General features: G+C 47.7%; 1 protein-coding gene and 1 non-coding gene across 6 annotated transcripts in view; one reads left to right on the top strand and one right to left on the bottom strand.

Annotated features, from left to right (window-relative positions):
- Positions 1-2,940: 2,940 nt before the first annotated feature.
- On the bottom strand, positions 2,941-3,013 carry TRNAG-CCC (transfer RNA glycine (anticodon CCC)). The gene has a single exon. It is a non-coding gene; the product is annotated as a tRNA-Gly (tRNA).
- An 11,895-nt stretch (positions 3,014-14,908) lies between these two features.
- AMMECR1L (AMMECR1 like) overlaps positions 14,909-15,439 on the top strand; it is a 20,362-nt gene continuing 19,831 nt past the window's right edge. For all 5 annotated transcript variants that reach the window (XR_002890441.2, XR_002890442.3, XM_024115021.2 and 2 more), the window contains exon 1: positions 14,909-15,184. The gene's annotated coding sequence lies outside the window, so the exon portion shown is untranslated. The remainder of the gene's footprint in view (positions 15,185-15,439) is intronic.

Raw genomic sequence — 15,439 nt, 5'->3', positions numbered from 1 at the left:
TCTTGTTGCAAGCATGGGCTCTAGACACGCAGGCTTCAGTAGTTACAGTACATGGGACCTAGAGTGCGCGGGCTTCAGTAGTTGTGGTGCACGGGCTCTAGAGTACAGGCTCAGTAGTTGTGGCGCACGGGCTTAGCTGCTCCGTGGCATGTGGGATCTTCCTGAGCCAGGGATCAAACCCGTGTCCCCTGCATTGGCAGGTGGATTCTTAACCACTGCGCCACCAGGGAAGCCCCATCTAACTCATTTTTTTTTTAATAAATTTAAAAATTTAAAAATTTATTTATTTATTTATTTACTTATGGCTGCGTTGGGTCTTTGTTGCTGCGCATGGGCTTTCTCTAGTTGCGGCGAGCCGGGGCTACTCTTCGTTGAGGTGCGCAGGCTTCTTACTGCGGTGGCTTCTCTTGTTGCAGAGCATGGGCTCTAGGGGCACGGGCTTCCGTAGTTGCAGCACATGGGCTCAGTAGTCGTGGCTCGTGAGCTCGAGAGCACAAGGCTCAGTAGTTGTGGCGCACGGGCTTAGTTGCTCCACGGCATGTGGGATCTTCCCAGAGCAGGGCTCGAACCCGTGTCCCCTGCATTGGCAGGTGGATTCTCAACCACTGCGCCACCAGGGAAGCCCATCCCATCTACTCATTCTTGATCTTTGATGTACAGATACTATGAGAGTATAATGTGGACCTCGTATACCTCGAACACGATGATGTATGGCCTTTTAGTCATTGCAGGGCCAAAGTGACATGGGAGAGCACAGGGGCTGTAGGAGATGAGACTCCTCCTCACCTTGGTGGTTAAGTACATCCTGGAAATTGCTGTTACGGGAGTGATGTGTGGACATGTCTACCATCATGTGTCACATAGCGGGGCCTGAGTAAGTGGTGGCAATTAACACTGTGCATGTTTTTCTTTTTTCCAAATGTTTATTTTTTGGCCGCAGCATGTGGCATGTGGGATCTTAGTTCCCTGAGCAGGGATTGAACCCGCGCCCCTGCAGTGGAAGCACGGAGTCCTAACCACTGGACCGCCAGGGAAGTCCTTGTGCATATTAATATACATATCATATTTCCACAGGCTTTAGTTGGATGACTTTACCTCCTAAGTTTCACAGGATACCCAAGAGCCATTTTAATCTGCCCTGATGTAATTTCCTGCTGAGTTTCCTAAAATGTCCAGGCTGAGATGCAGGCCAGAGAGGCCAGAATTGGCTCTTGTTGGCAGTGAATAGAGAGGAAAAGCTTCCATAAAACATAAAACTGCCATTAGCTTACATTTTCTAAGGTCACTGTGTTTGGCACGATGGTCTCGTCACAGCCATTACCAGCAATGAGCTTAATGCGTGGACGGAGCAGCTGCACCTGCAGATGATTTCCTTGAAGGTAGATTGTGAACAGTGTTTCTTGGAAAGCTACTCTTTCTAGAGCAACGTTGAAAGCTTCAGCCAATAAAAGCTTAGGGGTTCACGGCCACTGGAGAATCTGTATCTCAAGCTGCCTGCACATCCATGGTGCAGACTGCAGTAGTGTGAGGGCTTTGCATGCAAGGTTTCCCAGTCATCATGTAATAGGGAAGAATCGGGGGCTTCCCTGGTGGCACAGTGGTTAAGAATCCGCCTGCCAGTGCAGGGGACACGGGTTCAAGGCCCGGTCCGGGAAGATCCCACATGCCGCGGAGCAACAAAGCCCGTGCGCCACAACTACTGAGCCTGCGCTCTAGAGCCCGTGAGCCGCAACTACCGAGCCTGCGTGCCACAACTAATGAAGCCCGTGTGCCTAGAGCCCGTGCTCCGCAACAAGAGAAGCCACTGCAAAGAGAAGCATGTGCACCGCAACAAAGAGTAGCCCCCGCTCACCGCAGCTAGAGAGAGCCCACGCACAGCAATGAAGACCCAACGCAGCCAAAGATTAAATAAATAAATAAATAAATAAATTTATTTTTTTTTAAAAAGAATCATTGTATTCTATCACAAGTTAATCACTAAAGGGGTGTCACCTACAGGCTTAAATTACACATAATGGCCCATCTCTGGGAAACTTGCCTCCCAGGTAATGAGTGTTAATCTAAAATATCTTTATTTAGCTCACAGGAAACATCCCAACCAGGTCCACCTGTGAAGGACTGCAGGAAAGAAGAAACACATCCCCTCTGGAGACTGACCAGAACCAGAAAATGTTTGACTTTACTCCCTCCCCTTTTAGTATAAAACAAGCCTGAATTCTAACTTAGTCAAGATGGTTCTTTGGGACACGAGTCTATCATCTTCTTGGTCTGCTGGCTTTCCAAATAAAGTCACCATTCCTTGCCCCAATGACTTGAATCTCGTTTTATTTTCCTGTTGTATGGCAAGCAGTATGAGCTTGGACTTGGTAACAATCACCATCAAGCTTACTGCTTACTGAGCGCAACTGTGTGTGTACAGGTAGAGTGCCAGGACAGGGCCTTTATGTATGTCATTGAACCGTGGCAACTCACCTGTTGGGCAGTCATTAATCAGATGAGAAAGCTAAGGCTCAGAGAGGTAAAGTCACCTGCTTGGTAGGTGGAGGAGCTAAATGCAAACCACAAATCTGTGCACTTTGCTCTGTGAACATCCTACTCTTTGTCATGGACTGGTGAGCCATTCCTTACCCACTTTGGTCATTTGCATACTCACCTGGCCTTTCATCTAATGGGCAGAGCTGGCACATAAACTCTAACGAGTATGTCCTGTGTGCTAAAAACTGTCAGGTGCCTTACATATGTGATCCCTTAATCCTCACAGTTCTAAGAGGATTTGAACTTTTTATTTGAATACACTACTCAATTTTTTAAATTTATTTATTTATTTATTTTGGCTGCACCAGGTCTTAGTTGTGGCACATGGGACCTTTGTTGCGGCCTGGGGGATCTTTAGTTGGGGCACGCGGACTTCTTAAGTTGTGGCATGCGTGCGGGATTTAGTTCCCCAACCAGGGCTCGAACCTGGGCCCCCTGCATTGGGAGTGCAGAGTCTTACCCACTGGACCACCAGGGAAGTCCCTGTCATTTGTTTTGTAACTGTATTTTTAAAATAAATTTATTTATTTTATTTATTTATTTCTGGCTGCGTTGGGTCTTCGTTGTTACGCGTGCGCTTTCTCTGGTTGTGGCGAGCGGGGGCTACTCTTCGTTGCGGTGCGCTTGCTTCTCATTGCAGTGGCTTCTCTTGTGGTGGAGCTTGGGCTCTAGGTGCGCGGGCTTCAGTAGTTGTGGCACGTGGGCTCGGTAGTTGCGGCACATGGGCTCTAGAGCGCAGACTCAGTAGTTGTGGCACACCGGCTTAGTTGCTCCGCAGCATGCGGGATCTTCCCGGACCAGGGCACGAACCCATGTCCCCTGCCTGGGCAGGCGGATTCTTAACCACTGTGCCACCAGGGAAGTCCCTCATTTATTTTTTAAGTAGCAAGTCCATACAGAAAAGTACATAAATCCTAAGTAAACAGCCCAGTGGACTTTCACAAAATGAACACACCTGTGTGATCACAGCTGATCAAGAAACAAAACAATGTGTCTTCCTTTCCTCCCTCCTGCACATCCACCATCTCTCTGGTTAACACATGTATCTCTATGCAGCTCACATGAGGATTTTTTAAAAATAAATTTATTTATTTATTCATTTTTCACTGCATTGGGTGTTCGGTGCTGCACGTGGGTTTCCTCTAGCTGTGGCGAGCGGGGGCTACTCTTCGTGTGCTGCACGGGCTTCTCATTGTGGTGGTTTCTCTTGTTGCGGAGCACGGGCTCTAGGCGTGGGGGCCCCAGCAGCTGTGGCACGCGGGCTCGGTAGTTGTGGCTCATGGGCTCTAGAACAGAGGCTCAGCAGTTGTGGCGCACGGGCTTAGCTGCTCCGCGGCATGTGGGATCTTCCCGGACCGGAGCTCGAACCCGTGTCCCCTGCATTGGCAGGTGGATTCTTAACCACTGCGCCACCAGGGAAGCCCGATGACTTTTTGTTTTCTTTGGCCGTGCTGTGCGGCTTGCGGGATCTTAGTTCCCAACCAGGGACTGAACCCGGGCGCCCAGCAGCAGAAGCTCAGAGCCCCAACCACTGGACCTCCAGGGAATTCCCTCACGTGAAGATTTTTGTGTCTGATTTGGAGAAGGTTGCAAATAATCAATGAAACAGCATTTTTTTAAAATACAGGTTTTATATTCTATAAACTCAGAATGAAATTGATAAGCCAGACCTCGCCTGTCACATGGGACTAAGTTCAAAGTGAAAGGCACAGATCATAATTTCAAATCAGAACCTTTGGTAAATGTCCTACAACTTTTTAAAAAATAAATTAATTAATGTATTTGGCTGCGTGGGGTCCTAGTTAAGGCACACAGGATCTTTCGTTGTGACACGCGGGCTCCTTAGTTGTGGCGCACGGGCTCTAGAGTGCGCAGGCTCAGTAGTTGCGGTGCTCGGGCCTAGTTGTCCTGCAGCATGTGGGAATCCAGTTCCCCGACCAGGGATCAAACCCGCATCTCTTGCGTTGACAGGCGGATTCTCAACCACTGGACCACCAGGGAAGTCCCCTACAACTTTTACTAGAATTATCCCGAATGTTCCACATTGCAAGGCATTTCAGCAATACTTATTTTAAATCAACATTTCTTCTACAGGTACCAAGCATCTGATATGTACTAGATACACGAGTAGGCCTGCCCGCCCAGGCTCCTTCCCCACAGATGTCTCCTTTTGGAGCCAGAGAAAAGGCCACCTGTACCTGTGGTTCTGAAACCAACTGTCAGACACTCTCTGACACCAACTAGATATCCAACAATTCAAGTCAATCCAGTTCTGACCCTAACTACCCAGGTTAGCGGCAGACCCCGCTGGTTTAAGAAGTCAGTTCCACAAGACCTAACCCAGCCCCCGCTTCAGACGCCAATTGCAGGTCCTGGGGGGCCACCCCTAATTCTGACAGACCAGCTACAGATCAGGGGTTCCCCCAGCCCCTCCTCAGTTTCAATACTCACTAGAATGACTCACAGAACTCAGGAAAACACTACTCATGTTTACTGGCTTATTATAAAGGATACATCTCAGGAACAGCCAAATGGAAGAGCTGCAGAGGGCAAGGTGTGGGATAAGGGATGCGGAGCTTCCACGAACAGATTTTGGAGGGACACAAACATTCAGTCTGTGGCACCTCTTCTATTGTAATTTATTTTAAAACATCACTTCCTTCACAATTATTTGAAAAGGTGTTTAGTTCAGATATCTTGAGGCAGTTCCTGCTTCCTGCCGAGGTTCCTGAAATATCTCACAAAAAGTGTCACTTTGTGATGAGAATTTGGGAGTAATTTTCTGCCAAAATTGTTGAAGTCTCCGGGTCCTAATGATAAAGTTGGCTAATACAGCTTGTTATAATACTGTAGTGTGAAATTTGGGACCAGTACGAAGTTTCCTGTAGGAGAGGTGGATTGATTTTGAGCTCAGAGGATTGGTGGGTTACTTGTGCCTTAACTGGGCCCCATCTCCTCAATGTCTCACTCTTCTTGCTAAAAATCAGGATCAGGGCTTCCCTGGTGGCGCAGTGGTTGAGAGTCTGCCTGCCGATGCAGGAGACATGGGTTCGTGCCCCGGTCCGGGAAGATCCCACATGCCGCGGAGCAGCTGGGCCCGTGAGCCATGGCCGCTGAGCCTGCGCGTCCAGAGCCTGTGCTCTGCAACGGGAGGGGCCATAGCAGTGAGAGGCCCGCGTACCGGAAAAAAAAAAAAAAAGGAAAAGAAAAAGAAAAAATCAGGATCAGCTCAGGAATTTCCTGGCGGTCCAGAGGTTAGGACTCTGCGTTTGCACTGCCGAGGGCGCGGGTTCGATCCCTGGTCTGGGAATTAACATCCCGCAAGCCTCGCAACGCGTCCAAAAAATAAACAAATAAAATTGAAAATTAAAAGGAAAAATCAGGGGGCCGTTGCACCCTCCCGTGGACCTGTCCCAGGGAGGGTGCAATGGCCAGCCCCTCGGAGAGACAGGAACAATAACCAGGCCTCTGGAACCTGCCGTTTGCTCGGCACCAGCTGAGAGAAGTGAAGGCTAACAAAGAAGGACCAGTTTCCTTGAAGCTGCTAAAACCACATTCATGTCGCTTCTCTGGTGAAGTCTGGAGTGTGAGAAACTGTGGCCTCTCCTGGGTCAGCAACACCCCACATACACACCCCAGTCCTGGCTCTCGGGGACGGAGGAAGCATTACACCTTGCCTGTTTGTTACCCGTCTTTTGAGTCTTTACTCTTTAGAGCCAATCCTGGCTCCACTGATGGAACTGGAAATTTATTCCTTAATGAGATTGATACAAAATAGGGTCAGAAAACTGGGTGACAGCTCCTGCAAAAATCTGATTTCTTTAGGATCTTCCGTTTTTGTGAGGAAGGAAGATGGAGCTCACAATAATTCTGCCCTATAACATACTCCTCTTTCCTGCAGACTTGAGGATTTCAGCTGCTCTCGCATTCAGGCAGAGGCATTTCTGTTGTCTCATGCCATGTGACCTGTTCCAGGGACACTTTATATTTTGCCTATTCTTTTAATAGAAGACATCATTTATTGGTGCACGTAAGTGATGAGTCTGGGGGCAGCTTTACCTCCAGGCATGGACTGTTTCAGAGGCTCAGACGATACGATCAGCCTAGTTTCTTCCCAGCTCCTCCAGGTCATAAGCTACAAGGTGGCAAGACCGCAGCCGGCAGTGCCAGGAGAAAGGCCAGCCGCCACTCTTGCTCGGCAACTGTCTTTGGCCTGAATTAGGTCATGGGGTCAGGCCTGACCACTCACTGGGACGCGAAGGATGAGATGCCAGGCCTAGTTCCATCCTGACCTTGCAGTGAAGCTGAAAGCTGAGCCAACCTGAAGGCTGGGCTGAAGCATGGTAAAGGTGTGCTCTTTGTGGTCTCAGAGCCCACGGCCCCCAGGTCCTGAGCCTCAAGCTCCCTCTGGGCAGGGCTGGTCAGCCAGAGTTTGTTCATTTTTATGACTGAGCAGTATTCTAGATTTAGGCTAGTACGAATAAAGCTGCTATGACCATAGAATAAGGGTTTTTGTGAGGACATAACTTTTTACGTCTCTAGCATAAATGTCTACTGCTGCAGTTGTCAGATCATATGGTAAGTACATGTTTAGCTTTTAAGAAACTGCCGAACTATTTCCAAAGTGGTCGTACCATTACACATTGCCATCAACACTGTATGAGGAACTGAGTGTCTCTGCATCCTCACCAGCATTTTGTATAAGCACTACGTTTTATTTCAGCTCTTCTGACAGGTGTGTAAGAACATCCCAGTGTGGGGACTTTGCTGGCGGTCCAGTGGTTAAGATGCTTCCACCGCGGGGGGCAAGGGTTAGATCCCTGTCTGGGGACTGAGATCCCACATGCCGTGGCTAGTGTGGTCTTAATTTGCCCAGTGGTCAGTGATACTGAACATCTTTTCATGTGCTTATTTTCCTTCCGTATATCCTTTTCAGTGAAAAGTTTATTCATACATTTTGCCCATTTTCTAATTGGAGTGTATGTTTTTTACAGTGAAGTTTTGGGAGTTCTTTATATATTCTAGGTATGAGTCCTTTATTAGATATGTGATCTGCAAATATTTTCTCCCATTCTGTAGCTTGTCTTTTTATCCTCTTGGAGAGGGTTTTTCACGGAGAAAATGTTTCTATGAAACCAACTTATCTTTTTTTTCTTTTATGGGTGATGTTTCTGGTTTTCATGTCTGAGAACTGTTCACCAAGCCTTAGATCTTGAAAATTTTCTGCTGTTTGCTTCTTCTAAAAGTTTTAGCGTTTTGCACTTTAAAGTCTGTGATCCATTTTGAGTTAATATCAGGTAAAAAAGCCTTAATAGGGGCTTCCCTGGTGGCGCAGTGGTTGAGAATCCACCTGCCAATGCAGGGGACACGGGTTCGAGCCCCGGTCCGGGAGGATCCCACATGCCGCGGAGCAGCTAGGCCCGTGCTCCACAACTACCGAGCCTGCGCGCAGCAACAAAGACCCAACTCCACCAAAAATAAATAAATAAATTTAAATAAAGAATGTTCATTACAGCTTTAAAAAAAAAAAAAAAAAAAAAAAAGCCTTAATATCAGGTACAAGTTGCGATGTTAAGCCAAGATTCTTTTTTCTTTTTCTTTTCATATTTTTTGTTTTGTTTTGTTTGCCTAAGGATATCTAATTACTCCGGCACCATTTGTTGAAAAGACTCTCTTTTCCTCCACTGAACTGCTTTCTCACTTTTTTGTCAGAAGCCAGTTGGCCATACTGGATAACCAGTAGGCTATCTCTGCCTTCTCTATTCTGTAATCTATGTGTTGGTCCCTCAGCCAATACCACAGTCTCTCTTTTTTTTTTTCTTCCAGTTTTATTTACAAATAATGGACATACATCACTGTATTAGTTTAAGGTGTACTGCATGATGGTTTGATTTACATATTTTGTGAAATGACTACCACAATAGGTTCAGCTAACATTCATCATCTCATATAGATACAATAAAAGAAAAGAAAAAAGAAATTCTCTTTGTGATGAGAACTCTTAGGACTTATTCTTAACAATGTTCCTTTATATCATACATACATATAGTGTTAACTATAGTCATCATTATATCCCCAATACTATGTATCTTATAGCTGGAAGTTTGTGCTTTTTGACCACATTCTTCCAGTTCCCCCTCCTCCCACACTCCTGCCTCTGGTAATCCCAAGTCTGATCTATTTTTCTATGAGATTTTTGTTTGTTTGTTTTTAGAGTCCACATGTAGGGAAAAACTCAGTTCTGATGGGGGGTTTTGAAGCCCTCTCTCTGAGTAGGCAAGAGATAGGAATATGTAGAGGAGGAGATCTTGTACCTAAATCAGGCTGCTGGCAGAAGCTGCGCTATTGTTGTCCTGTCAAGGTGTGGAATCAAAAATACGTCTGTGTTTAGAGGTTGGAAACACCATATTCACTCCCAACCAACGCGGGGAATAGGTGGGTCCGGGGGTGTGCCCACTTGTGCACACCTCTGTCCTCTCCTGCCTCCCTGAGCAGAGATGCTCTGTTCCCCTCCCCATCCTTGGCCTCCTTTGCTGTTCTCCCTGCATTGTCCTTCCTACAGCTTTGTGTAATTTGGAAGAAAAATAATCACGCATTGAGATGTCTGGGCTCTCTCTTTCTCTTGGAGAAACGTGTGCCAGGGTCCTGAGGCTCTAAAGCTTAGGAACTGTTTCTTCATCAGTTAAGATCCCTGCCCCGAGAAGTAAGACAATATTTACGGCCTTTGAAGTTCACTCACGTATCCACTCTTTTGGACGGACACATTTGTGCCCAGTGCTGTAGCGATGTGGTACTTCATGCTTTGACATGTTCAACACACCAGCTGCATGGCTTCAGCTGGAAAGGCTGCATGAATTCTGCTGGGCAGCGAGGGACAGGGGTCAGTGAGCAAGGATTCGTGATGCTTTCAGGCATACTGAGCTGCTTTTACTCTGCCTTGGTGTGCACCCTCAGTGACTGAATGTTTTCTATCCCTCTGTGTCTGTTCAGTGATTTCCGTTCAACGTGGTTACTTCTGTTTTCCCTGAGCAAACCCCAAGCTAATTGCAATCTTCCTGAGCACGAATCAGTCTCTGGGCTTGTGGCTTCTCACCAGCTCCTTCCTTCTGGGTCCCCGTCTCCTACCTTTACTTTTGTATTGGTTAGATGTTAACTGTTTATTCAGTCTCATTTTCCCCCATCATGTCTGCACGTAAAGATCTCCTAACAGAACAGCGAAGGAAAAAAAGATGGTAGTCTTCAATTGCTCTCATTTGTTTCCATCTCTGAGAAACACAAAGTAATTATATTAAGAGACTCCTTGTAACATTTGTAAGGCATTGACTTTTGGAATGTGTCCCACTGACCTCAGGGAGAAGAAGGGAAAGTATATCTGACCTCTGGCCCTTTCCTTCCCCTCCTGTGTACCTAAGCACTGCAGCTTTAGGAGCTAGAAGTTCAGGAAAGTCAGCAAGCCCTAAGGTGCTAGACAGTTCAGGATGGTGCCAGCTTTCAGCATTATTAGGATAAGGCCCCAAACGTCTAAGGTTTCAACACAAACCTGAAGGAACTGCTACTGGCATATTCTCAGAAAAACCAGAGGGCAGTCTTATTTTGGTGGAAACTTGAAGCGATGGCTGTACCATTATTTACCTATTATTGCTCAGGCCAAGCCTGCCTTTCTCTATTCTGTTCTGCGATGATAGGACTGGAGTCTATAAACTACATTTCCCAGACGCCCTTGCCATCTGATTTCTTTTCAGGTTCTGCCAATGGGAGGCGCTGCTGGGAGACCGGAAGGTGGCAGGGGAGATGAGCATCCCTTCTCATCTTCAGCTACCGTCAAAGGCCCCAGCACCAGCTGCAACAGTCTCTCAATCCAGCAGCAGCTGGTGGTGGCCCATCCCTTTGGTTTGAAACGCCTATAGCATTTCAAAGGAAAGTTTCTATTTTCTGGATCTTAATTGATAGGATACTCATTACCAGGATTAGGGGTTACTTCCTACCTCCTGGAGCACATGTGAGTTTCTAATGCATCTGAGGTGCTTGCCACTTCCTGCCCCTCAGTCTGTGCAGCAAGATGTCATGAATGTAATGGATCAGTGTGATGTTCTGTGGAATGTCAGGAAGATTAAGTTCTCTACTGGCATCATGACGACAGGGAGAAGGAGAGGTGACATAACCGCGAGGCTAGACAAGTGAAGATGTATTGCTGACTTACCTCCTTCCCGACTGGGTCCTGACGGATACAATAGCCATTTTTAGGATTTGCCATTTGAGGATGAACTACCCTGAGGTTGCAAAAAAAAAAAAAAAAAAAAAAAAAATCCAGGAGATTTTGTAAAAAATCTTAAATCGCTAGAATTGGAGAAGGGGACAAGATTGTTTTAAAATAATGCTGGAGACACAAATTGTGGCATATTCATTCAATATGTATTGAATGGCATAGTAGTCTATGCAGCAAAGAAAAATAGTGAACTATAGCTGCACAGAACCAAAGTGATGAATTCCTAGCACATAATGTTGAGGAAAAGAAACTAGACACAAAAGAATCCGTACTGTACGAGGCCATTTCTCTCACGTTCAGGAGCAAAGCAAAACTATTCCATGATGGTAGCAGTCAGAATAATGGTTATCTTTTGAAGGGAGAGTAATACCTGGGTAGAGGCTCATGGAAGCATTCTGGGCTGCTGGAAATTTCTACGTCTTAATTTGTATGGCGGTTACACATATGTATACTAATGGAAGAATTCGCCGAGCTGTACACTTAAGAGTCGCGCATTCTACATGCGTATCTCTCAGTAAAAACCAGTACAAAATTCTCAGTACTGATTAGACATTAGAAGTATTTATAAGATAAATGGATATGTGACTTGAGCTTTCCAACTTGGTTTCATTTATTCTACCAATAATGCTAGTAGAAGCTTAGAAACTTTTTGATAAATTGTGTACCCAAGCGACATACAAAGTCTAAAAACACATCTTCTCAGAGTAATATGGTTTAACTCTACCACAGACAAAATACTGTGAGTCTTATCAGTTTATTTAAACTACACATTTCTGAAATACTCACGTAGACATTTGTATATAGAGATAAAGATTTATTTTAATCAGGTAAGTATTCATCATCTCTTTTAAGTGTCCAAACGGACTTATCCTGTGGAGGATACACAGGAGACAGGCACTTCTGTGGAGGCCAGAGCACAGAGGCAGACTTTGTATCTCCTACCAAGACCAGACTCATGTCAGTCTGGAAAATGGGACAAATGAAATCTATAACACCTATCAATATATCCTGTGAAATCTTATTTCATTGCCACAGGCTGGTAAATGCCTTTGGTGCATGAATGCATTGCCCATCCAAGGTGCACATCCAAAAGAATGTATATGTTTGGTGTGCAGGCTAATTTCATGCTTATTCAACACCCTACTAATGAGGCTCACAGTTATGCAGCATTTCTTGACATGCTAACATTATCACAGCTTTATATGTATAAACTTATTTAAATGTCATAACAACTCTTGAGTTAGGGACTGCTACAATCCCCATTTTACTGACACACGAACTTGCCCTCGGGTCACGGGTACTCATGGCAGGGCTGGAATTTGAAACCATGCAGTCTGATTCCATTCTCTCTCTATTTTTAAAATAAGTTTATTTATTTATTTTTGGCTGCATTGGGTCTTCGTTGCTGCATGTGGGCTTTCTCTAGTTGCGGCGAGCAGGGGCTACTCTTCGTTGTGGTGCGTGGGCTTCTCATTGCAGTGGCTTCTCTTGTTGCAGAGCTCGGGCTCTAGGCATGGAGGCTTCAGTTGTTGTGGCACGCAGGCTCAGTAGTTGTGGCTCGCGGGCTCTAGAGCGCAGGCTCAGTAGTTGTGGCGCACGGGCTTAGTTGCTCCGCGGCATTTGGGCTCTTCCTGGACCAGGGCTCGAACCCGTGTCCCCTGCATTGGCAAGCGGATTCTTAACCACTGCGCCACCAGGGAAGCCCTTCCATTACCATATATTCTTAAGCATTCAAGGTAAGAAATGATGGAAAGCTATGCTTCAGGGAGGCAGATGATTTGTTTTGGGGTATCTTGATAGAGTGGCACAGCTATATCACAGCAGATTGGGGTGACATTTCAGGACCATGCAGAGCGCTTGAGCCACTTAGCATTCCTGCAGTTCCCCTTTCCCAATTGTATTATTTTCCCACTGCTTGCTGTCTTTCCTCTTCACTTAATCATTCAGGCTACACAGAATTATTGTATGTCTACTATGTACCAGGCTTCTGTATTATGCGCAGAAAATGAGAAAATAAGACCCAGCCCCTTCCATATTTACGGCATAAATTGCCCTCATTTCTTTCTCTTGTTCCTAAGTTCACTCTGTTTATTTTTTGCACCAGTTCACTGTTGCTTGCTGATGTGAGGTGACCCCAAAGTGACTTTTTAAAGTCCTGACCCTTTGCCTTTTGGCGTCAGTAAACAACAGTAGCAGTGTCTGGGTCCTACTTCTTAGTAAAATGTCGTTTGACAGCTCAAGGCAAGGTTTGTTTTTGTTTTGAGAATGTTTCAAATCCAACTTGGTTCCAGCATTTACCTCCTGGCAGCCTGATAACCAGGGAGCAATAACTCCCTTATCTGTGGGCTGTTTAATGACAACATAGTACCACCCTGGGAGCAACAGCCTAAGGCCCTTTTCCAGATGCCATGTTTTAAGACTTTCCGCTGGAAAGACCTTCACTACGTGAAATTTATTCTGATTATTTAAAGTCAGGATTTGGTCTTCGAATTCAGAAACAAACAAATGAACTCTGGCTTGCTGCCTCCTGCATTTCTGGCTCTAGGCCATGTGATCATCTAATTTGTAGTTTTTCAGGCCGACAGAGGTTAGAAACTGGGCAATGTGGGCCTCAACAGGAGATAAGCTCATCAAGACTGTGACAGGAATTACGAAGACTGCTATAGATGGCTTTAAAAAAAATCAACCTCCCGTTCTGCAAGGCATCATTGTCTCTTTCTTCCACTGCTGTGCTTTGCCAGGTTCTCTGTGAGTCCCAGGTCCAAGAGGCACCAATCACCCTCGGTGTTTGCTGCCTACAGGTAATTATGCTAAAAGTCTTGTAGTAGTAGATCTTATTATGCTTTAGTACATTATGCATTCCAGAGCAGAAGGTTTTTGCTGGAAAGCTTCACTGTTAGATATGATTTGCATTTTTTACTAGGTACTTTTCTTTGCTCCTTGAAGACAAACACGTTAAGGATTCCTTTGTGCATAAACAAAACTGTGGGGTTGAATGTGTGTTCTTAACAAGACTGGCAACACTTTAAAATAGGGCATGACTTTACTGCAGGGCCTAAATGGTTTGTTTGGTGGTTAGGGTGAGGGAGCAGGGCAGAAATAAAAGACTTTTAGGGCAAATCCATCTGTAATTAAAATAAAAACGCTAAGTCGTCAAATCAAATAGCAAGTATTTGAAAGTAAAATGATTTACAACTAATTTTTAAAAACTGGGTTTTTTTGGAGTGCTCTGTTTGACGCTCTTGCTCTGCTATAGTGCTGAGGAATGTGTTTAGTCGACCTATTGAATGAAGCCTGTACTGTGGGTAATTCCACCTGAGTCGTCTCCAGGCTGGGGACGCACAGGGTCAAGTCAGAGAGGTGGGCTCCTGGCACCACCCGCGTGTAGTTTGCCTCTTCCCGTCCACGAGGAGGCTGGCCTGGAGGCCGAGCCTGTTACACCTCCCCGCGCGCCTGGCCGGAGCCAGTGGGTCAGCTGCATTTAAAGCTGGTCTGAGCTGCGCCTTCCTGGCTGCTTGCGAAGGCTGCGGCCCGGTCGGGGGAAGCGACGCGAGCGTGGGCGCTCGGGAAGAAAAGCCGTGGGCAGGTGAGCAAAGCGGGAAAGGGCGAAGCAACGAGGCCGGGACACCCCAGCTGGCATCCCCAGCCGGTACCTGGGCCGCGTCGCGGACAATGCCGCCCTGCGGGACACACTACAACTCCCGGCGCGCTCTGCGCTCGCTCGCAGAAGCCAAGGCGGCCCGGCGTGCACTGCGCCGGCCGGCCTGACAGCCGGGCGCTCCGCTCGGCCCGCTCAGCGACCTGGGTGGGGGTAGAAACCAGCCGGCTGGCCTCCTCTCGGTGCCTCACTGCCCTGCCCTCTTTATTCCAACTGCCGGGGACTCGGCCCGAAAACTGGGAAGCAGCCTCCTAAATACAATCCCGTAGAGTCGGCGCCAGCCAATAAAGTGCGCGGAGTCAGGCCACGTGACAATAGAGGGGTGGTGCTCCGGTGGCTCCCTAATCTCTATGGTTTTGGCGACTCGCTAGAGGGCGTGTGGACCACTGGAGGACTCCCTACATTCTTCCTCCATTACCTCACTGCCTCCGGTGGCTGCTGGGATACCGGAAGACTCGGGTCCCGGCTCGGCTCAGTCCTCCAGCTGCCCCGGGGAATACCTTTAGCAGTTCTTTCCTACCGCTACCGCCGCCCCGCCGCTTCCTCCTCCGCCCGCCCCCCGCCGGCCTTCTTGGCCCCGCCCCGTCCGCGCCGCGCGTCTGGCCCGCCCGCGGCCCGCTTCTCTCGGGAGCCCCCACCCAGGTGCATGGCTCCATGAAGCAGGAGGAGGAGGCAGAGCGCGAGAGGTTCCGTCTGCCCCGGCTGCGTCTGGGCCAGGAGGAAAGGTGGGAAACTCGGTCCGCGCCGCTCCCTCCTCCCCCGTGCCCGCCGGGCCGGCCTCCCTCCAGCTGCCGCCGTACGCGCCGGGCCTCCTCACCCCGGGGCGACCGGAGGGGCCGGGGAGCGGGTCCTCCCGGGTTCGGGAAGAGGGTCCCGGGACAGCGTTGGGGGGAGCTCCCGGGCGGCGGTGAAAGGAGACGGCAGGCGGGGCCTGCGGGCCGCGTGTGTCCGCCGGGAGCAGGGGGGGTCAGGAGGCGTCC

Source organism: Physeter macrocephalus, chromosome 2 (genome assembly GCF_002837175.3).
Source record: "Physeter macrocephalus isolate SW-GA chromosome 2, ASM283717v5, whole genome shotgun sequence".
Lineage (NCBI taxonomy): Eukaryota > Metazoa > Chordata > Mammalia > Artiodactyla > Physeteridae > Physeter > Physeter macrocephalus.
The sequence above is the reverse complement of the archived record's forward strand: the minus strand, read 5'-3'. Positions and strand labels throughout refer to the sequence as shown.